The 14966-nt window shown below is 39.8% G+C and overlaps 7 non-coding genes across 7 annotated transcripts; all 7 read left to right on the top strand.

The window, feature by feature from the left end:
• Nucleotides 1-175: 175 nt before the first annotated feature.
• Nucleotides 176-248, top strand: TRNAF-GAA (transfer RNA phenylalanine (anticodon GAA)). Its single transcript has one exon. It is a non-coding gene; the product is annotated as a tRNA-Phe (tRNA).
• A 2240-nt stretch (nt 249-2488) lies between these two features.
• On the top strand, nt 2489-2561 carry TRNAF-GAA (transfer RNA phenylalanine (anticodon GAA)). Its single transcript has one exon. It is a non-coding gene; the product is annotated as a tRNA-Phe (tRNA).
• A 3388-nt stretch (nt 2562-5949) lies between these two features.
• TRNAF-GAA (transfer RNA phenylalanine (anticodon GAA)) lies at nt 5950-6022 on the top strand. Its single transcript has one exon. It is a non-coding gene; the product is annotated as a tRNA-Phe (tRNA).
• A 2240-nt stretch (nt 6023-8262) lies between these two features.
• On the top strand, nt 8263-8335 carry TRNAF-GAA (transfer RNA phenylalanine (anticodon GAA)). The gene has a single exon. It is a non-coding gene; the product is annotated as a tRNA-Phe (tRNA).
• Nucleotides 8336-8829: 494 nt separating this feature from the next.
• On the top strand, nt 8830-8902 carry TRNAF-GAA (transfer RNA phenylalanine (anticodon GAA)). The gene has a single exon. It is a non-coding gene; the product is annotated as a tRNA-Phe (tRNA).
• Nucleotides 8903-11142: 2240 nt separating this feature from the next.
• Nucleotides 11143-11215, top strand: TRNAF-GAA (transfer RNA phenylalanine (anticodon GAA)). The gene has a single exon. It is a non-coding gene; the product is annotated as a tRNA-Phe (tRNA).
• A 3388-nt stretch (nt 11216-14603) lies between these two features.
• Nucleotides 14604-14676, top strand: TRNAF-GAA (transfer RNA phenylalanine (anticodon GAA)). The gene has a single exon. It is a non-coding gene; the product is annotated as a tRNA-Phe (tRNA).
• Nucleotides 14677-14966: the final 290 nt, after the last annotated feature.

Here is a 14966-nt window from a genome sequence, read left to right as displayed (position 1 = left end):
TAAAAGAAGTACCTAGGTTGCGCACCAAAAAAGTAAATGAGTAATTGCACCCAGTTAGCTGCAGAAGGATACCGGAAGTTTAAGACATAGCTGTACCATCAAAGTGAATGATTTGGAGGTGTATGTCTTGTCTAAAATGATTAAGAAGAAAACGGAGGGAGCTGTGAAATAACTGGCCGAAATAGCTCAGTTGGGAGAGCGTTAGACTGAAGATCTAAAGGTCCCTGGTTCAATCCCGGGTTTCGGCAAAGACTCAGAAGACAGCTTTTTAGGCGTGTTTCTTTCTTGGATTCAGCTTCTGGTGACGTTTTATTTAATTGATAAAACCTTTCATCAACCTAATTGACATACCATCAGTACAAGACAGTACTTGTTTTCTATCTTCCTTTCAAAATGGATTCCACCTCTCTTGCCTTCAGCTTTGACTTCCATTATTTACTGTTTCTATCTTGATTTTTAGGTAACCCGCAGTCTGCATCAGTCTCCATCTTCCCTTGAACCAAAGTGTCGGATGAAATAGCTTGCTTACTCATGCCACACATTTCTGTGCATTAGATTGCTAGCCTATTTAGAGTTTAGAAAAAAAGAAATACCTAGCTTGCAGAATAAAAAACAAATTCCCTAATTACACCCAGTTAACTGGAGAAGGATACAACAAAGTTTAAGACATAGCTGTACCCTCACAGTGAATGATTTAGACTTCTGTGTCTTGTCTACAATGATTAAAAATGATACGGAAAGCTTTTCATGACACCTGGCTAAAATATCTCAGTTAGGATAATGTTAGACTAAAGATAAAAAAGGTCCTTGGTTCAATCCTGGGTTGTGCCAAAGACCAAGCACTCAGCTTGTTAGGCATGTTTCTTTCTTGGAGTCACTCTCAAGTGACATTTTATTTCATTGATAAAAACTTGCATCAACCTGATCGACATGCCATCGGTACAAAAGAGAACTTATTTTCTATCTTCCTTTCAAAATGGCTTCCACCTCTCTTGCCTTCAGCTTTGACTTCCATTATTTCCCGTTTCTATCTTGATTTTAATGTAAACCGTAGCCGGCGTCATCTTCCATTTTCCCATGAGCCAAACTGTCAGATGATATAGCTTGCTTGGTCATGCCACACATTTCTGTTTATGAGAGTGGTAGCCTATTCAGAGTTTAGAAAAAAAGAAGTACCTACCTCGCGTAGCAAAAAAGTAAAGGAGTAATTGCCCCCAGTTAACTACAGAAGGATACAGCAAAGTGTAACACATAGCTGTACCCTCACAGTGAATGATTGCGACTTATATTTCTTGTCTCCAATGATTAACAATAATAAAGAAGGCACTGTGAAAAAACGGGCTGAAAGAGCTCAGTTGCGAGGACGTCAAACTTTAGATCTAAGGGTTCCTGGTTAAATCCTTGGTTTGGTCAAAGACTGAGCAGCTAGTTCGTCAGGCAAGTTTCTTTTTTGGAGTCAGCTTCCGGTGACGTTTTATTTAATTAATAAAACCTTTCATCAACCTAATTGACATACCATCAGTACAAGACAGTACGTGTTTTCTATCTTTGTTTGAAAATGGATTCCACCTCTCTTGCCTTCAGCTTTGACTTCCATTATTTGCCGTTTCTATCTCGATTTTAGGGTAAACTGTAGCCTGCATCATTTTCCATCTAACCTTGGACCAAAGTGTCAGATGATATAGCTTGCTTCCTCATGCCACACATTTCTGTGTATTAGATTGCTAGCCTATTTAGCGTTTAGAAAAAAAGAAATACCTAGCTTGCGCAATAAAAAATAAATTGACTAATTGTGCCCAGTTAGCTGCAGAAGGATACAGCATACTTTAACACATAGATGTACCCTCCTAGTGATTGATCAGATGCCCACTTGTTGCCTGCAATGATTAAGAATCATCAGGAAGGTATTCTCTGACAACTGGCCGAAATAGCTCATTTGGGAGAGCGTTAAACTGAAGATCTAAAGCTCTCTGGTTCAATCCCGGGTTTTGGCAAGGACTGAGCACCTAGCTAATTAGGTGTAGTTCTCTCTTGGAGTCAGCTTCAGTAGACATTTTAGTTCATAGATGAAACCTTTTAATAACCTGTTCGACATACCATCAGTAGAGCACAGCACTTGCGTTCTATCTTCCTTTCAAAATGGCTTCCACCTCTCTTGCCTTCAGCTTTGACTTCCATTATTTCCAGTTTCTATCTTGATTTTAATGTAAACCTTAGGCTGCATCATCTTCCATTTTCCCATGAACCAAGCTGTCAGATGATATAGCTTGCTTACTCATCCCACACATTTGTGTGCCTATTCAGAGTTTGGAATAAAAGAAGTACCTAGGTTGCGCACCAAAAAAGTAAATGAGTAATTGCACCCAGTTAGCTGCAGAAGGATACCGGAAGTTTAAGACATAGCTGTACCCTCAAAGTGAATGATTTCGAGGTGTATGTCTTGTCTACAATGATTAAGAAGAATACGGAGGGACATGTGAAATAAGTGGCCGAAATAGCTCAGTTGGGAGAGCGTTAGACTGAAGATCTAAAGGTCCCTGGTTCAATCCCGGGTTTCGGCAAAGACTCAGAAGACAGCTTGTTAGGCGTGTTTCTTTCTTGGATTCAGCTTCTGGTGACGTTTTATTTAATTGATAAAACCTTTCATCAACCTAATTGACATACCATCAGTACAAGACAGTACGTGTTTTCTATCTTCCTTTGAAAATGGTTTCCACCTCTCTTGCCTTCAGCTTTGACTTCGATTATTTACTGTTTCTATCTTGATTTTTAGGTAACCCGCAGTCTGCATCAGTCTCCATCTTCCCTTGAACCAAAGTGTCGGATGAAATAGCTTGCTTACTCATGCCACACATTTCTGTGCATTAGATTGCTAGCCTATTTAGAGTTTAGAAAAAAAGAAATACCTAGCTTGCAGAATAAAAAACAAATTCCCTAATTACACCCAGTTAACTGGAGAAGGATACAACAAAGTTTAAGACATAGCTGTACCCTCACAGTGAATGATTTAGACTTCTGTGTCTTGTCTACAATGATTAAAAATGATACGGAAAGCTTTTCATGACACCTGGCTAAAATATCTCAGTTAGGATAATGTTAGACTAAAGATAAAAAAGGTCCTTGGTTCAATCCTGGGTTGTGCCAAAGACCAAGCACTCAGCTTGTTAGGCATGTTTCTTTCTTGGAGTCACTCTCAAGTGACATTTTATTTCATTGATAAAAACTTGCATCAACCTGATCGACATGCCATCGGTACAAAAGAGAACTTATTTTCTATCTTCCTTTCAAAATGGCTTCCACCTCTCTTGCCTTCAGCTTTTACTTCCATTATTTCCCGTTTCTATCTTGATTTTAATGTAAACCGTAGCCGGCGTCATCTTCCATTTTCCCATGAGCCAAACTGTCAGATGATATAGCTTGCTTGGTCATGCCACACATTTCTGTTTATGAGAGTGGTAGCCTATTCAGAGTTTAGAAAAAAAGAAGTACCTACCTCGCGTAGCAAAAAAGTAAAGGAGTAATTGCCCCCAGTTAGCTACAGAAGGATACAGCAAAGTGTAACACATAGCTGTACCCTCACAGTGAATGATTGCGACTTATATTTCTTGTCTACAATGATTAATAATAATAAGGAAGGCCCTGTGAAAAAACGGGCTGAAAGAGCTCAGTTGCGAGGACGTCAAACTTTAGATCTAAGGGTCCCTGGTTAAATTCTTGGTTTGGTCAAAGACTGAGCAGCTAGTTCGTCAGGCAAGTTTCTTTTTTGGAGTCAGCTTCCGGTGACGTTTTATTTAATTAATAAAACCTTTCATCAACCTAATTGACATACCATCAGTACAAGACAGTACGTGTTTTCTATCTTCCTTTGAAAATGGATTCCACCTCTCTTGCCTTCAGCTTTGACTTCCATTATTTCCCGTTTCTATCTCGATTTTAGGGTAAACTGTAGCCTGCATCATTTTCCATCTAACCTTGGACCAAAGTGTCAGATGATATAGCTTGCTTCCTCATGCCACACATTTCTGTGTATTAGATTGCTAGCCTATTTAGCGTTTAGAAAAAAAGAAATACCTAGCTTGCGCAATAAAAAATAAATTGACTAATTGTGCCCAGTTAGCTGCAGAAGGATACAGCATACTTTAACACATAGATGTACCCTCCTAGTGATTGATCAGATGCCCACTTGTTGCCTACAATGATTAAGAATCATCAGGAAGGTATTCTTTGACAACTGGCCGAAATAGCTCAGTTGGGAGAGCGTTAGACCGAAGATCTAAAGGTCCCTGGTTCAATCCCGGGTTTTGGCAAGGAGTGAGCACCTAGCTAATTAGGTGTAGTTCTCTCTTGGAGTCAGCTTCAGTAGACATTTTAGTTCATAGATGAAACCTTTCAATAACCTGATCGACATACCATCAGTAGAGCACAGCACTTGCGTTCTATCTTCCTTTCAAAATGGCTTCCACCTCTCTTGCCTTCAGCTTTGACTTCCATTATTTCCAGTTTCTATCTTGATTTTAATGTGAAGCTTAGGCTGCATCATCTTCCATTTTCCCATGAACCAAGCTGTCAGATGATATAGCTTGCTTACTCATCCCACACATTTGTGTGCCTATTCAGAGTTTGGAATAAAAGAAGTACCTAGGTTGCGCACCAAAAAAGTAAATGAGTAAATGCACCCAGTTAGCTGCAGAAGGATACCGGAAGTTTAAGACATAGCTGTACCCTCAAAGTGAATGATTTCGAGGTGTATGTCTTGTCTACAATGATTAAGAAGAAAACGGAGGGACCTGTGAAATAACTGGCCGAAATAGCTCAGTTGGGAGAGTGTTAGACTGAAGATCTAAAGGTCCCTGGTTCAATCCCGGGTTTCGACAAAGACTCAGAAGGCAGCTTGTTAGGCGTGTTTCTTTCTTGGATTCAGCTTCTGGTGACGTTTTATTTAATTGATAAAACCTTTCATCAACCTAATTGACATACCATCAGTACAAGACAGTACGTGTTTTCTATCTTCCTTTGAAAATGGTTTCCACCTCTCTTGCCTTCAGCTTTGACTTCGATTATTTGCCGTTTCTATCTCGATTTTAGGGTAAACTGTAGCCTGCATCATTTTCCATCTAACCTTGGACCAAAGTGTCAGATGATATAGCTTGCTTCCTCATGCCACACATTTCTGTGTATTAGATTGCTAGCCTATTTAGCGTTTAGAAAAAAAGAAATACCTAGCTTGCGCAATAAAAAATAAATTGACTAATTGTGCCCAGTTAGCTGCAGAAGGATACAGCATACTTTAACACATAGATGTACCCTCCTAGTGATTGATCAGATGCCCACTTGTTGCCTACAATGATTAAGAATCATCAGGAAGGTATTCTCTGACAACTGGCCGAAATAGCTCAGTTGGGAGAGCGTTAGACTGAAGATCTAAAGGTCCCTGGTTCAATCGCGGGTTTCGGCAAGGACTGAGCACCTAGCTAATTAGGTGTAGTTCTCTCTTGGAGTCAGCTTCAGTAGACATTTTAGTTCATAGATGAAACCTTTCAATAACCTGATCGACATACCATCAGTAGAGCACAGCACTTGCGTTCTATCTTCCTTTCAAAATGGCTTCCACCTCTCTTGCCTTCAGCTTTGACTTCCATTATTTCCAGTTTCTATCTTGATTTTAATGTAAAGCTTAGGCTGCATCATCTTCTATTTTCCCATGAACCAAGCTGTCAGATGATATAGCTTGCTTACTCATCCCACACATTTGTGTGCCTATTCAGAGTTTGGAATAAAAGAAGTACCTAGGTTGCGCACCAAAAAAGTAAATGAGTAAATGCACCCAGTTAGCTGCAGAAGGATACCGGAAGGTTAAGACATAGCTGTACCATCAAAGTGAATGATTTGGAGGTGTATGTCTTGTCTACAATGATTAAGAAGAATACGGAGGGACCTGTGAAATAAGTGGCCGAAATAGCTCAGTTGGGAGAGCGTTAGACTGAAGATCTAAAGGTCCCTGGTTCAATCCCGGGTTTCGGCAAAGACTCAGAAGACAGCTTGTTAGGTGTGTTTCTTTCTTGGATTCAGCTTCTGGTGACGTTTTATTTAATTGATAAAACCTTTCATCAACCTAATTGACATACCATCAGTACAAGACAGTACTTGTTTTCTATCTTCCTTTCAAAATGGATTCCACCTCTCTTGCCTTCAGCTTTGACTTCCATTATTTACTGTTTCTATCTTGATTTTTAGGTAACCCGCAGTCTGCATCAGTCTCCATCTTCCCTTGAACCAAAGTGTCGGATGAAATAGCTTGCTTACTCATGCCACACATTTCTGTGCATTAGATTGCTAGCCTATTTAGAGTTTAGAAAAAAAGAAATACCTAGCTTGCAGAATAAAAAACAAATTCCCTAATTACACCCAGTTAACTGGAGAAGGATACAGCAAAGTTTAAGACATAGCTGTACCCTCACAGTGAATGATTTAGACTTCTGTGTCTTGTCTACAATGATTAAAAATGATACGGAAAGCTTTTCATGACACCTGGCTAAAATATCTCAGTTAGGATAATGTTAGACTAAAGATAAAAAAGGTCCTTGGTTCAATCCTGGGTTGTGCCAAAGACCAAGCACTAAGCTTGTTAGGCATGTTTCTTTCTTGGAGTCACTCTCAAGTGACATTTTATTTCATTGATAAAAACTTGCATCAACCTGATCGACATGCCATCGGTACAAAAGAGAACTTATTTTCTATCTTCCTTTCAAAATGGCTTCCACCTCTCTTGCCTTCAGCTTTGACTTCCATTATTTCCCGTTTCTATCTTGATTTTAATGTAAACCGTAGCCGGCGTCATCTTCCATTTTCCCATGAGCCAAACTGTCAGATGATATAGCTTGCTTGGTCATGCCACACATTTCTGTTTATGAGAGTGGTAGCCTATTCAGAGTTTAGAAAAAAAGAAGTACCTACCTCGCGTAGCAAAAAAGTAAAGGAGTAATTGCCCCCAGTTAGCTACAGAAGGATACAGCAAAGTGTAACACATAGCTGTACCCTCACAGTGAATGATTGCGACTTATATTTCTTGTCTACAATGATTAACAATAATAAGGAAGGCACTGTGAAAAAACGGGCTGAAAGAGCTCAGTTGCGAGGACGTCAAACTTTAGATCTAAGGGTCCCTGGTTAAATCCTTGGTTTGGTCAAAGACTGAGCAGCTAGTTCGTCAGGCAAGTTTCTTTTTTGGAGTCAGCTTCCGGTGACGTTTTATTTAATTAATAAAACCTTTCATCAACCTAATTGACATACCATCAGTACAAGACAGTACGTGTTTTCTATCTTTCTTTGAAAATGGATTCCACCTCTCTTGCCTTCAGCTTTGACTTCCATTATTTGCCGTTTCTATCTCGATTTTAGGGTAAACTGTAGCCTGCATCATTTTCCATCTAACCTTGGACCAAAGTGTCAGATGATATAGCTTGCTTCCTCATGCCACACATTTCTGTGTATTAGATTGCTAGCCTATTTAGCGTTTAGAAAAAAAGAAATACCTAGCTTGCGCAATAAAAAATAAATTGACTAATTGTGCCCAGTTAGCTGCAGAAGGATACAGCATACTTTAACACATAGATGTACCCTCCTAGTGATTGATCAGATGCCCACTTGTTGCCTGCAATGATTAAGAATCATCAGGAAGGTATTCTCTGACAACTGGCCGAAATAGCTCATTTGGGAGAGCGTTAAACTGAAGATCTAAAGATCTCTGGTTCCATCCCGGGATTTGGCAAGGACTGAGCACCTAGCTAATTAGGTGTAGTTCTCTCTTGGAGTCAGCTTCAGTAGACATTTTAGTTCATAGATGAAACCTTTTAATAACCTGTTCGACATACCATCAGTAGAGCACAGCACTTGCGTTCTATCTTCCTTTCAAAATGGCTTCCACCTCTCTTGCCTTCAGCTTTGACTTCCATTATTTCCAGTTTCTATCTTGATTTTAATGTAAACCTTAGGCTGCATCATCTTCCATTTTCCCATGAACCAAGCTGTCAGATGATATAGCTTGCTTACTCATCCCACACATTTGTGTGCCTATTCAGAGTTAGGAATAAAAGAAGTACCTAGGTTGCGCACCAAAAAAGTAAATGAGTAATTGCACCCAGTTAGCTGCAGAAGGATACCGGAAGTTTAAGACATAGCTGTACCCTCAAAGTGAATGATTTCGAGGTGTATGTCTTGTCTACAATGATTAAGAAGAATACGGAGGGACCTGTGAAATAAGTGGCCGAAATAGCTCAGTTGGGAGAGCGTTAGATTGAAGATCTAAAGGTCCCTGGTTCAATCCCGGGTTTTGGCAAGGACTGAGCACCTAGCTAATTAGGTTTAGTTCTCTCTTGGAGTCAGCTTCAGTAGACATTTTAGTTCATAGATGAAACCTTTTAATAACCTGATCAACATACCATCAGTAGAGCACAGCACTTGCGTTCTATCTTCCTTTCAAAATGGCTTCCACCTCTGTTGCCTTCAGCTTTGACTTCCATTATTTCCAGTTTCTATCTTGATTTTAATGTAAAGCTTAGGCTGCATCATCTTCCATTTTCCTATGAACCAAGCTGTCAGATGATATAGCTTGCTTACTCATCCCACACATTTGTGTGCCTATTCAGAGTTTGGAATAAAAGAAGTACCTAGGTTGCGCACCAAAAAAGTAAATGAGTAATTGCACCCAGTTAGCTGCAGAAGGATACCGGAAGTTTAAGACATAGCTGTACCATCAAAGTGAATGATTTGGAGGTGTATGTCTTGTCTAAAATGATTAAGAAGAAAACGGAGGGAGCTGTGAAATAACTGGCCGAAATAGCTCAGTTGGGAGAGCGTTAGACTGAAGATCTAAAGGTCCCTGGTTCAATCCCGGGTTTCGGCAAAGACTCAGAAGACAGCTTTTTAGGCGTGTTTCTTTCTTGGATTCAGCTTCTGGTGACGTTTTATTTAATTGATAAAACCTTTCATCAACCTAATTGACATACCATCAGTACAAGACAGTACTTGTTTTCTATCTTCCTTTCAAAATGGATTCCACCTCTCTTGCCTTCAGCTTTGACTTCCATTATTTACTGTTTCTATCTTGATTTTTAGGTAACCCGCAGTCTGCATCAGTCTCCATCTTCCCTTGAACCAAAGTGTCGGATGAAATAGCTTGCTTACTCATGCCACACATTTCTGTGCATTAGATTGCTAGCCTATTTAGAGTTTAGAAAAAAAGAAATACCTAGCTTGCAGAATAAAAAACAAATTCTCTAATTACACCCAGTTAACTGGAGAAGGATACAACAAAGTTTAAGACATAGCTGTACCCTCACAGTGAATGATTTAGACTTCTGTGTCTTGTCTACAATGATTAAAAATGATACGGAAAGCTTTTCATGACACCTGGCTAAAATATCTCAGTTAGGATAATGTTAGACTAAAGATAAAAAAGGTCCTTGGTTCAATCCTGGGTTGTGCCAAAGACCAAGCACTCAGCTTGTTAGGCATGTTTCTTTCTTGGAGTCACTCTCAAGTGACATTTTATTTCATTGATAAAAACTTGCATCAACCTGATCGACATGCCATCGGTACAAAAGAGAACTTATTTTCTATCTTCCTTTCAAAATGGCTTCCACCTCTCTTGCCTTCAGCTTTGACTTCCATTATTTCCCGTTTCTATCTTGATTTTAATGTAAACCGTAGCCGGCGTCATCTTCCATTTTCCCATGAGCCAAACTGTCAGATGATATAGCTTGCTTGGTCATGCCACACATTTCTGTTTATGAGAGTGGTAGCCTATTCAGAGTTTAGAAAAAAAGAAGTACCTACCTCGCGTAGCAAAAAAGTAAAGGAGTAATTGCCCCCAGTTAACTACAGAAGGATACAGCAAAGTGTAACACATAGCTGTACCCTCACAGTGAATGATTGCGACTTATATTTCTTGTCTCCAATGATTAACAATAATAAAGAAGGCACTGTGAAAAAACGGGCTGAAAGAGCTCAGTTGCGAGGACGTCAAACTTTAGATCTAAGGGTTCCTGGTTAAATCCTTGGTTTGGTCAAAGACTGAGCAGCTAGTTCGTCAGGCAAGTTTCTTTTTTGGAGTCAGCTTCCGGTGACGTTTTATTTAATTAATAAAACCTTTCATCAACCTAATTGACATACCATCAGTACAAGACAGTACGTGTTTTCTATCTTTCTTTGAAAATGGATTCCACCTCTCTTGCCTTCAGCTTTGACTTCCATTATTTGCCGTTTCTATCTCGATTTTAGGGTAAACTGTAGCCTGCATCATTTTCCATCTAACCTTGGACCAAAGTGTCAGATGATATAGCTTGCTTCCTCATGCCACACATTTCTGTGTATTAGATTGCTAGCCTATTTAGCGTTTAGAAAAAAAGAAATACCTAGCTTGCGCAATAAAAAATAAATTGACTAATTGTGCCCAGTTAGCTGCAGAAGGATACAGCATACTTTAACACATAGATGTACCCTCCTAGTGATTGATCAGATGCCCACTTGTTGCCTGCAATGATTAAGAATCATCAGGAAGGTATTCTCTGACAACTGGCCGAAATAGCTCATTTGGGAGAGCGTTAAACTGAAGATCTAAAGCTCTCTGGTTCAATCCCGGGTTTTGGCAAGGACTGAGCACCTAGCTAATTAGGTGTAGTTCTCTCTTGGAGTCAGCTTCAGTAGACATTTTAGTTCATAGATGAAACCTTTTAATAACCTGTTCGACATACCATCAGTAGAGCACAGCACTTGCGTTCTATCTTCCTTTCAAAATGGCTTCCACCTCTCTTGCCTTCAGCTTTGACTTCCATTATTTCCAGTTTCTATCTTGATTTTAATGTAAACCTTAGGCTGCATCATCTTCCATTTTCCCATGAACCAAGCTGTCAGATGATATAGCTTGCTTACTCATCCCACACATTTGTGTGCCTATTCAGAGTTTGGAATAAAAGAAGTACCTAGGTTGCGCACCAAAAAAGTAAATGAGTAATTGCACCCAGTTAGCTGCAGAAGGATACCGGAAGTTTAAGACATAGCTGTACCCTCAAAGTGAATGATTTCGAGGTGTATGTCTTGTCTACAATGATTAAGAAGAATACGGAGGGACATGTGAAATAAGTGGCCGAAATAGCTCAGTTGGGAGAGCGTTAGACTGAAGATCTAAAGGTCCCTGGTTCAATCCCGGGTTTCGGCAAAGACTCAGAAGACAGCTTGTTAGGCGTGTTTCTTTCTTGGATTCAGCTTCTGGTGACGTTTTATTTAATTGATAAAACCTTTCATCAACCTAATTGACATACCATCAGTACAAGACAGTACGTGTTTTCTATCTTCCTTTGAAAATGGTTTCCACCTCTCTTGCCTTCAGCTTTGACTTCGATTATTTACTGTTTCTATCTTGATTTTTAGGTAACCCGCAGTCTGCATCAGTCTACATCTTCCCTTGAACCAAAGTGTCGGATGAAATAGCTTGCTTACTCATGCCACACATTTCTGTGCATTAGATTGCTAGCCTATTTAGAGTTTAGAAAAAAAGAAATACCTAGCTTGCAGAATAAAAAACAAATTCCCTAATTACACCCAGTTAACTGGAGAAGGATACAACAAAGTTTAAGACATAGCTGTACCCTCACAGTGAATGATTTAGACTTCTGTGTCTTGTCTACAATGATTAAAAATGATACGGAAAGCTTTTCATGACACCTGGCTAAAATATCTCAGTTAGGATAATGTTAGACTAAAGATAAAAAAGGTCCTTGGTTCAATCCTGGGTTGTGCCAAAGACCAAGCACTCAGCTTGTTAGGCATGTTTCTTTCTTGGAGTCACTCTCAAGTGACATTTTATTTCATTGATAAAAACTTGCATCAACCTGATCGACATGCCATCGGTACAAAAGAGAACTTATTTTCTATCTTCCTTTCAAAATGGCTTCCACCTCTCTTGCCTTCAGCTTTTACTTCCATTATTTCCCGTTTCTATCTTGATTTTAATGTAAACCGTAGCCGGCGTCATCTTCCATTTTCCCATGAGCCAAACTGTCAGATGATATAGCTTGCTTGGTCATGCCACACATTTCTGTTTATGAGAGTGGTAGCCTATTCAGAGTTTAGAAAAAAAGAAGTACCTACCTCGCGTAGCAAAAAAGTAAAGGAGTAATTGCCCCCAGTTAGCTACAGAAGGATACAGCAAAGTGTAACACATAGCTGTACCCTCACAGTGAATGATTGCGACTTATATTTCTTGTCTACAATGATTAATAATAATAAGGAAGGCCCTGTGAAAAAACGGGCTGAAAGAGCTCAGTTGCGAGGACGTCAAACTTTAGATCTAAGGGTCCCTGGTTAAATTCTTGGTTTGGTCAAAGACTGAGCAGCTAGTTCGTCAGGCAAGTTTCTTTTTTGGAGTCAGCTTCCGGTGACGTTTTATTTAATTAATAAAACCTTTCATCAACCTAATTGACATACCATCAGTACAAGACAGTACGTGTTTTCTATCTTCCTTTGAAAATGGATTCCACCTCTCTTGCCTTCAGCTTTGACTTCCATTATTTCCCGTTTCTATCTCGATTTTAGGGTAAACTGTAGCCTGCATCATTTTCCATCTAACCTTGGACCAAAGTGTCAGATGATATAGCTTGCTTCCTCATGCCACACATTTCTGTGTATTAGATTGCTAGCCTATTTAGCGTTTAGAAAAAAAGAAATACCTAGCTTGCGCAATAAAAAATAAATTGACTAATTGTGCCCAGTTAGCTGCAGAAGGATACAGCATACTTTAACACATAGATGTACCCTCCTAGTGATTGATCAGATGCCCACTTGTTGCCTACAATGATTAAGAATCATCAGGAAGGTATTCTTTGACAACTGGCCGAAATAGCTCAGTTGGGAGAGCGTTAGACCGAAGATCTAAAGGTCCCTGGTTCAATCCCGGGTTTTGGCAAGGAGTGAGCACCTAGCTAATTAGGTGTAGTTCTCTCTTGGAGTCAGCTTCAGTAGACATTTTAGTTCATAGATGAAACCTTTCAATAACCTGATCGACATACCATCAGTAGAGCACAGCACTTGCGTTCTATCTTCCTTTCAAAATGGCTTCCACCTCTCTTGCCTTCAGCTTTGACTTCCATTATTTCCAGTTTCTATCTTGATTTTAATGTGAAGCTTAGGCTGCATCATCTCCCATTTTCCCATGAACCAAGCTGTCAGATGATATAGCTTGCTTACTCATCCCACACATTTGTGTGCCTATTCAGAGTTTGGAATAAAAGAAGTACCTAGGTTGCGCACCAAAAAAGTAAATGAGTAAATGCACCCAGTTAGCTGCAGAAGGATACCGGAAGTTTAAGACATAGCTGTACCCTCAAAGTGAATGATTTCGAGGTGTATGTCTTGTCTACAATGATTAAGAAGAAAACGGAGGGACCTGTGAAATAACTGGCCGAAATAGCTCAGTTGGGAGAGTGTTAGACTGAAGATCTAAAGGTCCCTGGTTCAATCCCGGGTTTCGACAAAGACTCAGAAGGCAGCTTGTTAGGCGTGTTTCTTTCTTGGATTCAGCTTCTGGTGACGTTTTATTTAATTGATAAAACCTTTCATCAACCTAATTGACATACCATCAGTACAAGACAGTACGTGTTTTCTATCTTCCTTTGAAAATGGTTTCCACCTCTCTTGCCTTCAGCTTTGACTTCGATTATTTGCCGTTTCTATCTCGATTTTAGGGTAAACTGTAGCCTGCATCATTTTCCATCTAACCTTGGACCAAAGTGTCAGATGATATAGCTTGCTTCCTCATGCCACACATTTCTGTGTATTAGATTGCTAGCCTATTTAGCGTTTAGAAAAAAAGAAATACCTAGCTTGCGCAATAAAAAATAAATTGACTAATTGTGCCCAGTTAGCTGCAGAAGGATACAGCATACTTTAACACATAGATGTACCCTCCTAGTGATTGATCAGATGCCCACTTGTTGCCTACAATGATTAAGAATCATCAGGAAGGTATTCTCTGACAACTGGCCGAAATAGCTCAGTTGGGAGAGCGTTAGACTGAAGATCTAAAGGTCCCTGGTTCAATCGCGGGTTTCGGCAAGGACTGAGCACCTAGCTAATTAGGTGTAGTTCTCTCTTGGAGTCAGCTTCAGTAGACATTTTAGTTCATAGATGAAACCTTTCAATAACCTGATCGACATACCATCAGTAGAGCACAGCACTTGCGTTCTATCTTCCTTTCAAAATGGCTTCCACCTCTCTTGCCTTCAGCTTTGACTTCCATTATTTCCAGTTTCTATCTTGATTTTAATGTAAAGCTTAGGCTGCATCATCTTCTATTTTCCCATGAACCAAGCTGTCAGATGATATAGCTTGCTTACTCATCCCACACATTTGTGTGCCTATTCAGAGTTTGGAATAAAAGAAGTACCTAGGTTGCGCACCAAAAAAGTAAATGAGTAAATGCACCCAGTTAGCTGCAGAAGGATACCGGAAGGTTAAGACATAGCTGTACCATCAAAGTGAATGATTTGGAGGTGTATGTCTTGTCTACAATGATTAAGAAGAATACGGAGGGACCTGTGAAATAAGTGGCCGAAATAGCTCAGTTGGGAGAGCGTTAGACTGAAGATCTAAAGGTCCCTGGTTCAATCCCGGGTTTCGGCAAAGACTCAGAAGACAGCTTGTTAGGTGTGTTTCTTTCTTGGATTCAGCTTCTGGTGACGTTTTATTTAATTGATAAAACCTTTCATCAACCTAATTGACATACCATCAGTACAAGACAGTACTTGTTTTCTATCTTCCTTTCAAAATGGATTCCACCTCTCTTGCCTTCAGCTTTGACTTCCATTATTTACTGTTTCTATCTTGATTTTTAGGTAACCCGCAGTCTGCATCAGTCTCCATCTTCCCTTGAACCAAAGTGTCGGATGAAATAGCTTGCTTACTCATGCCAC

Source organism: Pleurodeles waltl, chromosome 8 (assembly GCF_031143425.1).
Source record: "Pleurodeles waltl isolate 20211129_DDA chromosome 8, aPleWal1.hap1.20221129, whole genome shotgun sequence".
In the NCBI taxonomy this organism is placed as follows: Eukaryota; Metazoa; Chordata; class Amphibia; order Caudata; family Salamandridae; genus Pleurodeles; species Pleurodeles waltl.
Note: the sequence above shows the minus strand (reverse complement) of the source record. Positions and strands in the feature narration are given on the sequence as shown.